Raw genomic sequence first — 12453 nt, 5'->3', positions numbered from 1 at the left:
ATTCAGCAAATACCAGATTCCAAAATGATGCAGGTTTATACTGTTAATTTTCAGTTTATCGTTACAGTTGGTGTTATTCCATGTCGGAAGGGACGCAGCTACAGCCAGTGGGGTAACTAGAGACAGGCAGGCAGCTATGTGCAACAAAGGTAGGCGTGTTGTTTTCATATGCAGATCTGAAATATTGTCTTATATGCAAGAGGAGGAGTGATGGGGGTTCAGGCAAAAGCCAGGCTATGGATTGCATTGCTAAATGCTCCATCAGAGTGCAACGGTCGCCTGTCCTTTTTTTAAGTGATGATGTGGGTTTAGCCTGTGCTGTATGTATGTATGGGTGGCTGACTGCCACCCACCCAGAAAGTGTATGGGAGGCTGGTTGGCTGCCAGCCTTCCTTCCATTCCTATGAGTAATGTGAGTGCTCATGAAGGGGACATGGTTGGGTCCACCCCTTTCCCGGTTATCCCCTCTAGGCCTTTTGGCTTAGATCAAGTGTAAAAAAAGAAAGGATCTTGCGACAGATTGCATCCTGAGGCACGTTTTTTTTTGTGTGAATACTTGCACTTGGGTGACTTGTGAGCACATACTGATACATACGTTCCCTATCTGGGGACCATAAATTAAATGGATTTTTGAGAAAGGGAGCTGATTTGGAAGCTTGCTTCTGTCGCCCTATGCATTGACCCGATGTGGCAGTATCTTCGGGTAGTGAACAGTGCACCACCCCATTCCAGTGTTAAACAAGAAAGATTCTCATTTAATCCTCCGTGGGTGAGAATTTGAGTTTGAGAATTGGAGACCAAAATGATGAGTTGCACTGACTGGTTTATGAACGTCTATTCATTTAGCGTTTTAATGACCATGTTTGCACACTGATTGGTGTAAAAAAATAAAATAAAACTAAATAATAATAATCTAGCACACCTGTGCAGGTTTGACATGACATGACAGGTAGCTGTCTTGTGGGTGGTGCTGAATCCTGTTAAATGACATGAGGGTCTCATGCCTATACACAAGGGTGTGTCATTGCTGTTGCTTGACCATGCATTGGTTTCTGTGGTCAGTGAATGATAAAAACAAAATTTACCATCCATTGATGGATGGGAAATCCGCCATGAGGCATTTGTTTTTAGAAACTGCTGCTCACAACCAATGTTGCAATGGAGTGTCTCCATCTGCTGGTGGTATTGGAAAGGCATTAGTGCTATGACAGGGTCTGAAGAAGAAGAAGAAGAAGAAGACGGAAAAAAATATATATAAAAAGAAAAAGAGAGAGAGAGAGAGAGACTGACTTAGTGAGCGAGTGAGTGAGAGAGTGAGAGTGAGTGAGAGTGAATGAGTGAGTGAGTGATTGAGTGAGTGAGTGAGTGAGTGAGAACAAATGAGTTAAAGCAAGTGAGTGAGAGAGATCGAATGAATGAAAGTCTGAATGACAGAAAGAAAAAAGGATGAAGAAAGAAGCATGAAGAAAAAAAAATGTATATGGAGTTGCTGACATGAGTGCAATCTACAAAGCCGTTGAGGCTGATCCTCATGGGAGGATTATTGCACCAGGACCCTTAGCACTTTTAAAATGCCATTCAATGCCACGGGCTAGATGTAAACTGCAGATGACCATGTTGTGGTAGTTACCATGGATACCCAAGTGATGTGTGAGCTAACACATAGGCCCAACAGATTCCAAGAAGGCCAGAATCACCAGCGGCACCACCATCGATTGTCAGGTCACCCGGATTCAGCAAATACCAGAGTCCAAAATGATGCAGGTTTATACTGTTAATTTTCAGTTTATCGTTACAGTTGGTGTTATTCCATGTCGGAAGGGACGCAGCTACAGCCAGTGGGGTAACTAGAGACAGGCAGGCAGCTATGTGCAACAAAGGTAGGCGTGTTGTTTTCATATGCAGATCTGAAATATTGTCTTATATGCAAGAGGAGGAGTGATGGGGGTTCAGGCAAAAGCCAGGCTATGGATTGCATTGCTAAATGCTCCATCAGAGTGCAATGGTCGCCTGTCCTTTTTTTAAGTGATGATGTGGGTTTAGCCTGTGCTGTATGTATGTATGGGTGGCTGACTGCCACCCACCCAGAAAGTGTATGGGAGGCTGGTTGGCTGCCAGCCTTCCTTCCATTCCTATGAGTAATGTGAGTGCTCATGAAGGGGACATGGTTGGGTCCACCCCTTTCCCGGTTATCCCCTCTAGGCCTTTTGGCTTAGATCAAGTGTAAAAAAAGAAAGAATCTTGCGACAGATCGCATCCTGAGGCACGTTTTTTTTTTGTGTGAATACTTGCACTTGGGTGACTTGTGAGCACATACTGATACATACGTTCCCTATCTGGGGACCATAAATTAAATGGATTTTTGAGAAAGGGAGCTGATTTGGAAGCTTGCTTCTGTCGCCCTATGCATTGACCCGATGTGGCAGTATCTTCGGGTAGTGAACAGTGCACCACCCCATTCCAGTGTTAAACAAGAAAGATTCTCATTTAATCCTCCGTGGGTGAGAATTTGAGTTTGAGAATTGGAGACCAAAATGATGAGTTGCACTGACTGGTTTATGAACGTCTATTCATTTAGCGTTTTAATGACCATGTTTGCACACTGATTGGTGTAAAAAAATAAAATAAAACTAAATAATAATAATCTAGCACACCTGTGCAGGTTTGACATGACATGACAGGTAGCTGTCTTGTGGGTGGTGCTGAATCCTGTTAAATGACATGAGGGTCTCATGCCTATACACAAGGGTGTGTCATTGCTGTTGCTTGACCATGCATTGGTTTCTGTGGTCAGTGAATGATAAAAACAAAATTTACCATCCATTGATGGATGGGAAATCCGCCATGAGGCATTTGTTTTTAGAAACTGCTGCTCACAACCAATGTTGCAATGGAGTGTCTCCATCTGCTGGTGGTATTGGAAAGGCATTAGTGCTATGACAGGGTCTGAAGAAGAAGAAGAAGAAGAAGACGGAAAAAAATATATATAAAAAGAAAAAGAGAGAGAGAGAGAGAGACTGACTTAGTGAGCGAGTGAGTGAGAGAGTGAGAGTGAGTGAGAGTGAATGAGTGAGTGAGTGATTGAGTGAGTGAGTGAGTGAGTGAGAACAAATGAGTTAAAGCAAGTGAGTGAGAGAGATCGAATGAATGAAAGTCTGAATGACAGAAAGAAAAAAGGATGAAGAAAGAAGCATGAAGAAAAAAAAATGTATATGGAGTTGCTGACATGAGTGCAATCTACAAAGCCGTTGAGGCTGATCCTCATGGGAGGATTATTGCACCAGGACCCTTAGCACTTTTAAAATGCCATTCAATGCCACGGGCTAGATGTAAACTGCAGATGACCATGTTGTGGTAGTTACCATGGATACCCAAGTGATGTGTGAGCTAACACATAGGCCCAACAGATTCCAAGAAGGCCAGAATCACCAGCGGCACCACCATCGATTGTCAGGTCACCCGGATTCAGCAAATACCAGAGTCCAAAATGATGCAGGTTTATACTGTTAATTTTCAGTTTATCGTTACAGTTGGTGTTATTCCATGTCGGAAGCGACGCAGCTACAGCCAGTGGGGTAACTAGAGACAGGCAGGCAGCTATGTGCAACAAAGGTAGGCGTGTTGTTTTCATATGCAGATCTGAAATATTGTCTTATATGCAAGAGGAGGAGTGATGGGGGTTCAGGCAAAAGCCAGGCTATGGATTGCATTGCTAAATGCTCCATCAGAGTGCAATGGTCGCCTGTCCTTTTTTTAAGTGATGATGTGGGTTTAGCCTGTGCTGTATGTATGTATGGGTGGCTGACTGCCACCCACCCAGAAAGTGTATGGGAGGCTGGTTGGCTGCCAGCCTTCCTTCCATTCCTATGAGTAATGTGAGTGCTCATGAAGGGGACATGGTTGGGTCCACCCCTTTCCCGGTTATCCCCTCTAGGCCTTTTGGCTTAGATCAAGTGTAAAAAAAGAAAGGATCTTGCGACAGATCGCATCCTGAGGCACGTTTTTTTTTTGTGTGAATACTTGCACTTGGGTGACTTGTGAGCACATACTGATACATACGTTCCCTATCTGGGGACCATAAATTAAATGGATTTTTGAGAAAGGGAGCTGATTTGGAAGCTTGCTTCTGTCGCCCTATGCATTGACCCGATGTGGCAGTATCTTCGGGTAGTGAACAGTGCACCACCCCATTCCAGTGTTAAACAAGAAAGATTCTCATTTAATCCTCCGTGGGTGAGAATTTGAGTTTGAGAATTGGAGACCAAAATGATGAGTTGCACTGACTGGTTTATGAACGTCTATTCATTTAGCGTTTTAATGACCATGTTTGCACACTGATTGGTGTAAAAAAATAAAATAAAACTAAATAATAATAATCTAGCACACCTGTGCAGGTTTGACATGACATGACAGGTAGCTGCCTTGTGGGTGGTGCTGAATCCTGTTAAATGACATGAGGGTCTCATGCCTATACACAAGGGTGTGTCATTGCTGTTGCTTGACCATGCATTGGTTTCTGTGGTCAGTGAATGATAAAAACAAAATTTACCATCCATTGATGGATGGGAAATCCGCCATGAGGCATTTGTTTTTAGAAACTGCTGCTCACAACCAATGTTGCAATGGAGTGTCTCCATCTGCTGGTGGTATTGGAAAGGCATTAGTGCTATGACAGGGTCTGAAGAAGAAGAAGAAGAAGAAGAAGAAGACGGAAAAAAATATATATAAAAAGAAAAAGAGAGAGAGAGAGAGAGACTGACTTAGTGAGCGAGTGAGTGAGAGAGTGAGAGTGAGTGAGAGTGAATGAGTGAGTGAGTGATTGAGTGAGTGAGTGAGTGAGTGAGAACAAATGAGTTAAAGCAAGTGAGTGAGAGAGATCGAATGAATGAAAGTCTGAATGACAGAAAGAAAAAAGGATGAAGAAAGAAGCATGAAGAAAAAAAAATGTATATGGAGTTGCTGACATGAGTGCAATCTACAAAGCCGTTGAGGCTGATCCTCATGGGAGGATTATTGCACCAGGACCCTTAGCACTTTTAAAATGCCATTCAATGCCACGGGCTAGATGTAAACTGCAGATGACCATGTTGTGGTAGTTACCATGGATACCCAAGTGATGTGTGAGCTAACACATAGGCCCAACAGATTCCAAGAAGGCCAGAATCACCAGCGGCACCACCATCGATTGTCAGGTCACCCGGATTCAGCAAATACCAGAGTCCAAAATGATGCAGGTTTATACTGTTAATTTTCAGTTTATCGTTACAGTTGGTGTTATTCCATGTCGGAAGCGACGCAGCTACAGCCAGTGGGGTAACTAGAGACAGGCAGGCAGCTATGTGCAACAAAGGTAGGCGTGTTGTTTTCATATGCAGATCTGAAATATTGTCTTATATGCAAGAGGAGGAGTGATGGGGGTTCAGGCAAAAGCCAGGCTATGGATTGCATTGCTAAATGCTCCATCAGAGTGCAATGGTCGCCTGTCCTTTTTTTAAGTGATGATGTGGGTTTAGCCTGTGCTGTATGTATGTATGGGTGGCTGACTGCCACCCACCCAGAAAGTGTATGGGAGGCTGGTTGGCTGCCAGCCTTCCTTCCATTCCTATGAGTAATGTGAGTGCTCATGAAGGGGACATGGTTGGGTCCACCCCTTTCCCGGTTATCCCCTCTAGGCCTTTTGGCTTAGATCAAGTGTAAAAAAAGAAAGGATCTTGCGACAGATCGCATCCTGAGGCACGTTTTTTTTTTGTGTGAATACTTGCACTTGGGTGACTTGTGAGCACATACTGATACATACGTTCCCTATCTGGGGACCATAAATTAAATGGATTTTTGAGAAAGGGAGCTGATTTGGAAGCTTGCTTCTGTCGCCCTATGCATTGACCCGATGTGGCAGTATCTTCGGGTAGTGAACAGTGCACCACCCCATTCCAGTGTTAAACAAGAAAGATTCTCATTTAATCCTCCGTGGGTGAGAATTTGAGTTTGAGAATTGGAGACCAAAATGATGAGTTGCACTGACTGGTTTATGAACGTCTATTCATTTAGCGTTTTAATGACCATGTTTGCACACTGATTGGTGTAAAAAAATAAAATAAAACTAAATAATAATAATCTAGCACACCTGTGCAGGTTTGACATGACATGACAGGTAGCTGCCTTGTGGGTGGTGCTGAATCCTGTTAAATGACATGAGGGTCTCATGCCTATACACAAGGGTGTGTCATTGCTGTTGCTTGACCATGCATTGGTTTCTGTGGTCAGTGAATGATAAAAACAAAATTTACCATCCATTGATGGATGGGAAATCCGCCATGAGGCATTTGTTTTTAGAAACTGCTGCTCACAACCAATGTTGCAATGGAGTGTCTCCATCTGCTGGTGGTATTGGAAAGGCATTAGTGCTATGACAGGGTCTGAAGAAGAAGAAGAAGAAGAAGAAGAAGACGGAAAAAAATATATATAAAAAGAAAAAGAGAGAGAGAGAGAGAGACTGACTTAGTGAGCGAGTGAGTGAGAGAGTGAGAGTGAGTGAGAGTGAATGAGTGAGTGAGTGATTGAGTGAGTGAGTGAGTGAGTGAGAACAAATGAGTTAAAGCAAGTGAGTGAGAGAGATCGAATGAATGAAAGTCTGAATGACAGAAAGAAAAAAGGATGAAGAAAGAAGCATGAAGAAAAAAAAATGTATATGGAGTTGCTGACATGAGTGCAATCTACAAAGCCGTTGAGGCTGATCCTCATGGGAGGATTATTGCACCAGGACCCTTAGCACTTTTAAAATGCCATTCAATGCCACGGGCTAGATGTAAACTGCAGATGACCATGTTGTGGTAGTTACCATGGATACCCAAGTGATGTGTGAGCTAACACATAGGCCCAGCAGATTCCAAGAAGGCCAGAATCACCAGCGGCACCACCATCGATTGTCAGGTCACCCGGATTCAGCAAATACCAGAGTCCAAAATGATGCAGGTTTATACTGTTAATTTTCAGTTTATCGTTACAGTTGGTGTTATTCCATGTCGGAAGGGACGCAGCTACAGCCAGTGGGGTAACTAGAGACAGGCAGGCAGCTATGTGCAACAAAGGTAGGCGTGTTGTTTTCATATGCAGATCTGAAATATTGTCTTATATGCAAGAGGAGGAGTGATGGGGGTTCAGGCAAAAGCCAGGCTATGGATTGCATTGCTAAATGCTCCATCAGAGTGCAATGGTCGCCTGTCCTTTTTTTAAGTGTGGGTTTAGCCTGTGCTGTATGTATGTATGGGTGGCTGACTGCCACCCACCCAGAAAGTGTATGGGAGGCTGGTTGGCTGCCAGCCTTCCTTCCATTCCTATGAGTAATGTGAGTGCTCATGAAGGGGACATGGTTGGGTCCACCCCTTTCCCGGTTATCCCCTCTAGGCCTTTTGGCTTAGATCAAGTGTAAAAAAAGAAAGGATCTTGCGACAGATCGCATCCTGAGGCACGTTTTTTTTTGTGTGAATACTTGCACTTGGGTGACTTGTGAGCACATACTGATACATACGTTCCCTATCTGGGGACCATAAATTAAATGGATTTTTGAGAAAGGGAGCTGATTTGGAAGCTTGCTTCTGTTGCCCTATGCATTGACCCGATGTGGCAGTATCTTCGGGTAGTGAACAGTGCACCACCCCATTCCAGTGTTAAACAAGAAAGATTCTCATTTAATCCTCCGTGGGTGAGAATTTGAGTTTGAGAATTGGAGACCAAAATGATGAGTTGCACTGACTGGTTTATGAACGTCTATTCATTTAGCGTTTTAATGACCATGTTTGCACACTGATTGGTGTAAAAAAATAAAATAAAACTAAATAATAATAATCTAGCACACCTGTGCAGGTTTGACATGACATGACAGGTAGCTGTCTTGTGGGTGGTGCTGAATCCTGTTAAATGACATGAGGGTCTCATGCCTATACACAAGGGTGTGTCATTGCTGTTGCTTGACCATGCATTGGTTTCTGTGGTCAGTGAATGATAAAAACAAAATTTACCATCCATTGATGGATGGGAAATCCGCCATGAGGCATTTGTTTTTAGAAACTGCTGCTCACAACCAATGTTGCAATGGAGTGTCTCCATCTGCTGGTGGTATTGGAAAGGCATTAGTGCTATGACAGGGTCTGAAGAAGAAGAAGAAGAAGAAGAAGAAGACGGAAAAAAATATATATAAAAAGAAAAAGAGAGAGAGAGAGAGACTGACTTAGTGAGCGAGTGAGTGAGAGAGTGAGAGTGAGTGAGAGTGAATGAGTGAGTGAGTGATTGAGTGAGTGAGTGAGTGAGTGAGAACAAATGAGTTAAAGCAAGTGAGTGAGAGAGATCGAATGAATGAAAGTCTGAATGACAGAAAGAAAAAAGGATGAAGAAAGAAGCATGAAGAAAAAAAAATGTATATGGAGTTGCTGACATGAGTGCAATCTACAAAGCCGTTGAGGCTGATCCTCATGGGAGGATTATTGCACCAGGACCCTTAGCACTTTTAAAATGCCATTCAATGCCACGGGCTAGATGTAAACTGCAGATGACCATGTTGTGGTAGTTACCATGGATACCCAAGTGATGTGTGAGCTAACACATAGGCCCAACAGATTCCAAGAAGGCCAGAATCACCAGCGGCACCACCATCGATTGTCAGGTCACCCGGATTCAGCAAATACCAGAGTCCAAAATGATGCAGGTTTATACTGTTAATTTTCAGTTTATCGTTACAGTTGGTGTTATTCCATGTCGGAAGGGACGCAGCTACAGCCAGTGGGGTAACTAGAGACAGGCAGGCAGCTATGTGCAACAAAGGTAGGCGTGTTGTTTTCATATGCAGATCTGAAATATTGTCTTATATGCAAGAGGAGGAGTGATGGGGGTTCAGGCAAAAGCCAGGCTATGGATTGCATTGCTAAATGCTCCATCAGAGTGCAATGGTCGCCTGTCCTTTTTTTAAGTGATGATGTGGGTTTAGCCTGTGCTGTATGTATGTATGGGTGGCTGACTGCCACCCACCCAGAAAGTGTATGGGAGGCTGGTTGGCTGCCAGCCTTCCTTCCATTCCTATGAGTAATGTGAGTGCTCATGAAGGGGACATGGTTGGGTCCACCCCTTTCCCGGTTATCCCCTCTAGGCCTTTTGGCTTAGATCAAGTGTAAAAAAAGAAAGGATCTTGCGACAGATCGCATCCTGAGGCACGTTTTTTTTTGTGTGAATACTTGCACTTGGGTGACTTGTGAGCACATACTGATACATACGTTCCCTATCTGGGGACCATAAATTAAATGGATTTTTGAGAAAGGGAGCTGATTTGGAAGCTTGCTTCTGTCGCCCTATGCATTGACCCGATGTGGCAGTATCTTCGGGTAGTGAACAGTGCACCACCCCATTCCAGTGTTAAACAAGAAAGATTCTCATTTAATCCTCCGTGGGTGAGAATTTGAGTTTGAGAATTGGAGACCAAAATGATGAGTTGCACTGACTGGTTTATGAACGTCTATTCATTTAGCGTTTTAATGACCATGTTTGCACACTGATTGGTGTAAAAAAATAAAATAAAACTAAATAATAATAATCTAGCACACCTGTGCAGGTTTGACATGACATGACAGGTAGCTGTCTTGTGGGTGGTGCTGAATCCTGTTAAATGACATGAGGGTCTCATGCCTATACACAAGGGTGTGTCATTGCTGTTGCTTGACCATGCATTGGTTTCTGTGGTCAGTGAATGATAAAAACAAAATTTACCATCCATTGATGGATGGGAAATCCGCCATGAGGCATTTGTTTTTAGAAACTGCTGCTCACAACCAATGTTGCAATGGAGTGTCTCCATCTGCTGGTGGTATTGGAAAGGCATTAGTGCTATGACAGGGTCTGAAGAAGAAGAAGAAGAAGAAGAAGACGGAAAAAAATATATATAAAAAGAAAAAGAGAGAGAGAGAGAGAGAGACTGACTTAGTGAGCGAGTGAGTGAGAGAGTGAGAGTGAGTGAGAGTGAGTGAGTGATTGAGTGAGTGAGTGAGTGAGTGAGAACAAATGAGTTAAAGCAAGTGAGTGAGAGAGATCGAATGAATGAAAGTCTGAATGACAGAAAGAAAAAAGGATGAAGAAAGAAGCATGAAGAAAAAAAAATGTATATGGAGTTGCTGACATGAGTGCAATCTACAAAGCCGTTGAGGCTGATCCTCATGGGAGGATTATTGCACCAGGACCCTTAGCACTTTTAAAATGCCATTCAATGCCACGGGCTAGATGTAAACTGCAGATGACCATGTTGTGGTAGTTACCATGGATACCCAAGTGATGTGTGAGCTAACACATAGGCCCAACAGATTCCAAGAAGGCCAGAATCACCAGCGGCACCACCATCGATTGTCAGGTCACCCGGATTCAGCAAATACCAGAGTCCAAAATGATGCAGGTTTATACTGTTAATTTTCAGTTTATCGTTACAGTTGGTGTTATTCCATGTCGGAAGGGACGCAGCTACAGCCAGTGGGGTAACTAGAGACAGGCAGGCAGCTATGTGCAACAAAGGTAGGCGTGTTGTTTTCATATGCAGATCTGAAATATTGTCTTATATGCAAGAGGAGGAGTGATGGGGGTTCAGGCAAAAGCCAGGCTATGGATTGCATTGCTAAATGCTCCATCAGAGTGCAATGGTCGCCTGTCCTTTTTTTAAGTGATGATGTGGGTTTAGCCTGTGCTGTATGTATGTATGGGTGGCTGACTGCCACCCACCCAGAAAGTGTATGGGAGGCTGGTTGGCTGCCAGCCTTCCTTCCATTCCTATGAGTAATGTGAGTGCTCATGAAGGGGACATGGTTGGGTCCACCCCTTTCCCGGTTATCCCCTCTAGGCCTTTTGGCTTAGATCAAGTGTAAAAAAAGAAAGGATCTTGCGACAGATCGCATCCTGAGGCACGTTTTTTTTTGTGTGAATACTTGCACTTGGGTGACTTGTGAGCACATACTGATACATACGTTCCCTATCTGGGGACCATAAATTAAATGGATTTTTGAGAAAGGGAGCTGATTTGGAAGCTTGCTTCTGTCGCCCTATGCATTGACCCGATGTGGCAGTATCTTCGGGTAGTGAACAGTGCACCACCCCATTCCAGTGTTAAACAAGAAAGATTCTCATTTAATCCTCCGTGGGTGAGAATTTGAGTTTGAGAATTGGAGACCAAAATGATGAGTTGCACTGACTGGTTTATGAACGTCTATTCATTTAGCGTTTTAATGACCATGTTTGCACACTGATTGGTGTAAAAAAATAAAATAAAACTAAATAATAATAATCTAGCACACCTGTGCAGGTTTGACATGACATGACAGGTAGCTGTCTTGTGGGTGGTGCTGAATCCTGTTAAATGACATGAGGGTCTCATGCCTATACACAAGGGTGTGTCATTGCTGTTGCTTGACCATGCATTGGTTTCTGTGGTCAGTGAATGATAAAAACAAAATTTACCATCCATTGATGGATGGGAAATCCGCCATGAGGCATTTGTTTTTAGAAACTGCTGCTCACAACCAATGTTGCAATGGAGTGTCTCCATCTGCTGGTGGTATTGGAAAGGCATTAGTGCTATGACAGGGTCTGAAGAAGAAGAAGAAGAAGAAGAAGAAGAAGAAGAAGACGGAAAAAAATATATATAAAAAGAAAAAGAGAGAGAGAGAGAGAGACTGACTTAGTGAGCGAGTGAGTGAGAGAGTGAGAGTGAGTGAGAGTGAATGAGTGAGTGAGTGATTGAGTGAGTGAGTGAGTGAGAACAAATGAGTTAAAGCAAGTGAGTGAGAGAGATCGAATGAATGAAAGTCTGAATGACAGAAAGAAAAAAGGATGAAGAAAGAAGCATGAAGAAAAAAAAATGTATATGGAGTTGCTGACATGAGTGCAATCTACAAAGCCGTTGAGGCTGATCCTCATGGGAGGATTATTGCACCAGGACCCTTAGCACTTTTAAAATGCCATTCAATGCCACGGGCTAGATGTAAACTGCAGATGACCATGTTGTGGTAGTTACCATGGATACCCAAGTGATGTGTGAGCTAACACATAGGCCCAACAGATTCCAAGAAGGCCAGAATCACCAGCGGCACCACCATCGATTGTCAGGTCACCCGGATTCAGCAAATACCAGAGTCCAAAATGATGCAGGTTTATACTGTTAATTTTCAGTTTATCGTTACAGTTGGTGTTATTCCATGTCGGAAGGGACGCAGCTACAGCCAGTGGGGTAACTAGAGACAGGCAGGCAGCTATGTGCAACAAAGGTAGGCGTGTTGTTTCCATATGCAGATCTGAAATATTGTCTTATATGCAAGAGGAGGAGTGATGGGGGTTCAGGCAAAAGCCAGGCTATGGATTGCATTGCTAAATGCTCCATCAGAGTGCAATGGTCGCCTGTCCTTTTTTTAAGTGATGATGTGGGTTTAGCCT

At 43.4% G+C, this 12453-nt stretch overlaps 7 pseudogenes; all 7 read left to right on the top strand.

The window, feature by feature from the left end:
* Positions 1-460: 460 nt before the first annotated feature.
* On the top strand, positions 461-724 carry LOC130290177 (U2 spliceosomal RNA; annotated as a pseudogene).
* A 1467-nt stretch (positions 725-2191) lies between these two features.
* On the top strand, positions 2192-2456 carry LOC130288488 (U2 spliceosomal RNA; annotated as a pseudogene).
* A 1467-nt stretch (positions 2457-3923) lies between these two features.
* On the top strand, positions 3924-4188 carry LOC130287889 (U2 spliceosomal RNA; annotated as a pseudogene).
* Positions 4189-5661: 1473 nt separating this feature from the next.
* LOC130287888 (U2 spliceosomal RNA) lies at positions 5662-5926 on the top strand (annotated as a pseudogene).
* Positions 5927-7393: 1467 nt separating this feature from the next.
* On the top strand, positions 7394-7657 carry LOC130289300 (U2 spliceosomal RNA; annotated as a pseudogene).
* Positions 7658-9128: 1471 nt separating this feature from the next.
* On the top strand, positions 9129-9392 carry LOC130285973 (U2 spliceosomal RNA; annotated as a pseudogene).
* Positions 9393-10856: 1464 nt separating this feature from the next.
* LOC130285972 (U2 spliceosomal RNA) lies at positions 10857-11120 on the top strand (annotated as a pseudogene).
* The last annotated feature ends 1333 nt before the right edge of the window (positions 11121-12453 follow it).

This window comes from Hyla sarda, chromosome 8 (genome assembly GCF_029499605.1).
Source record: "Hyla sarda isolate aHylSar1 chromosome 8, aHylSar1.hap1, whole genome shotgun sequence".
Lineage (NCBI taxonomy): Eukaryota > Metazoa > Chordata > Amphibia > Anura > Hylidae > Hyla > Hyla sarda.
This window is presented reverse-complemented; position numbering and strand designations above follow the sequence as displayed.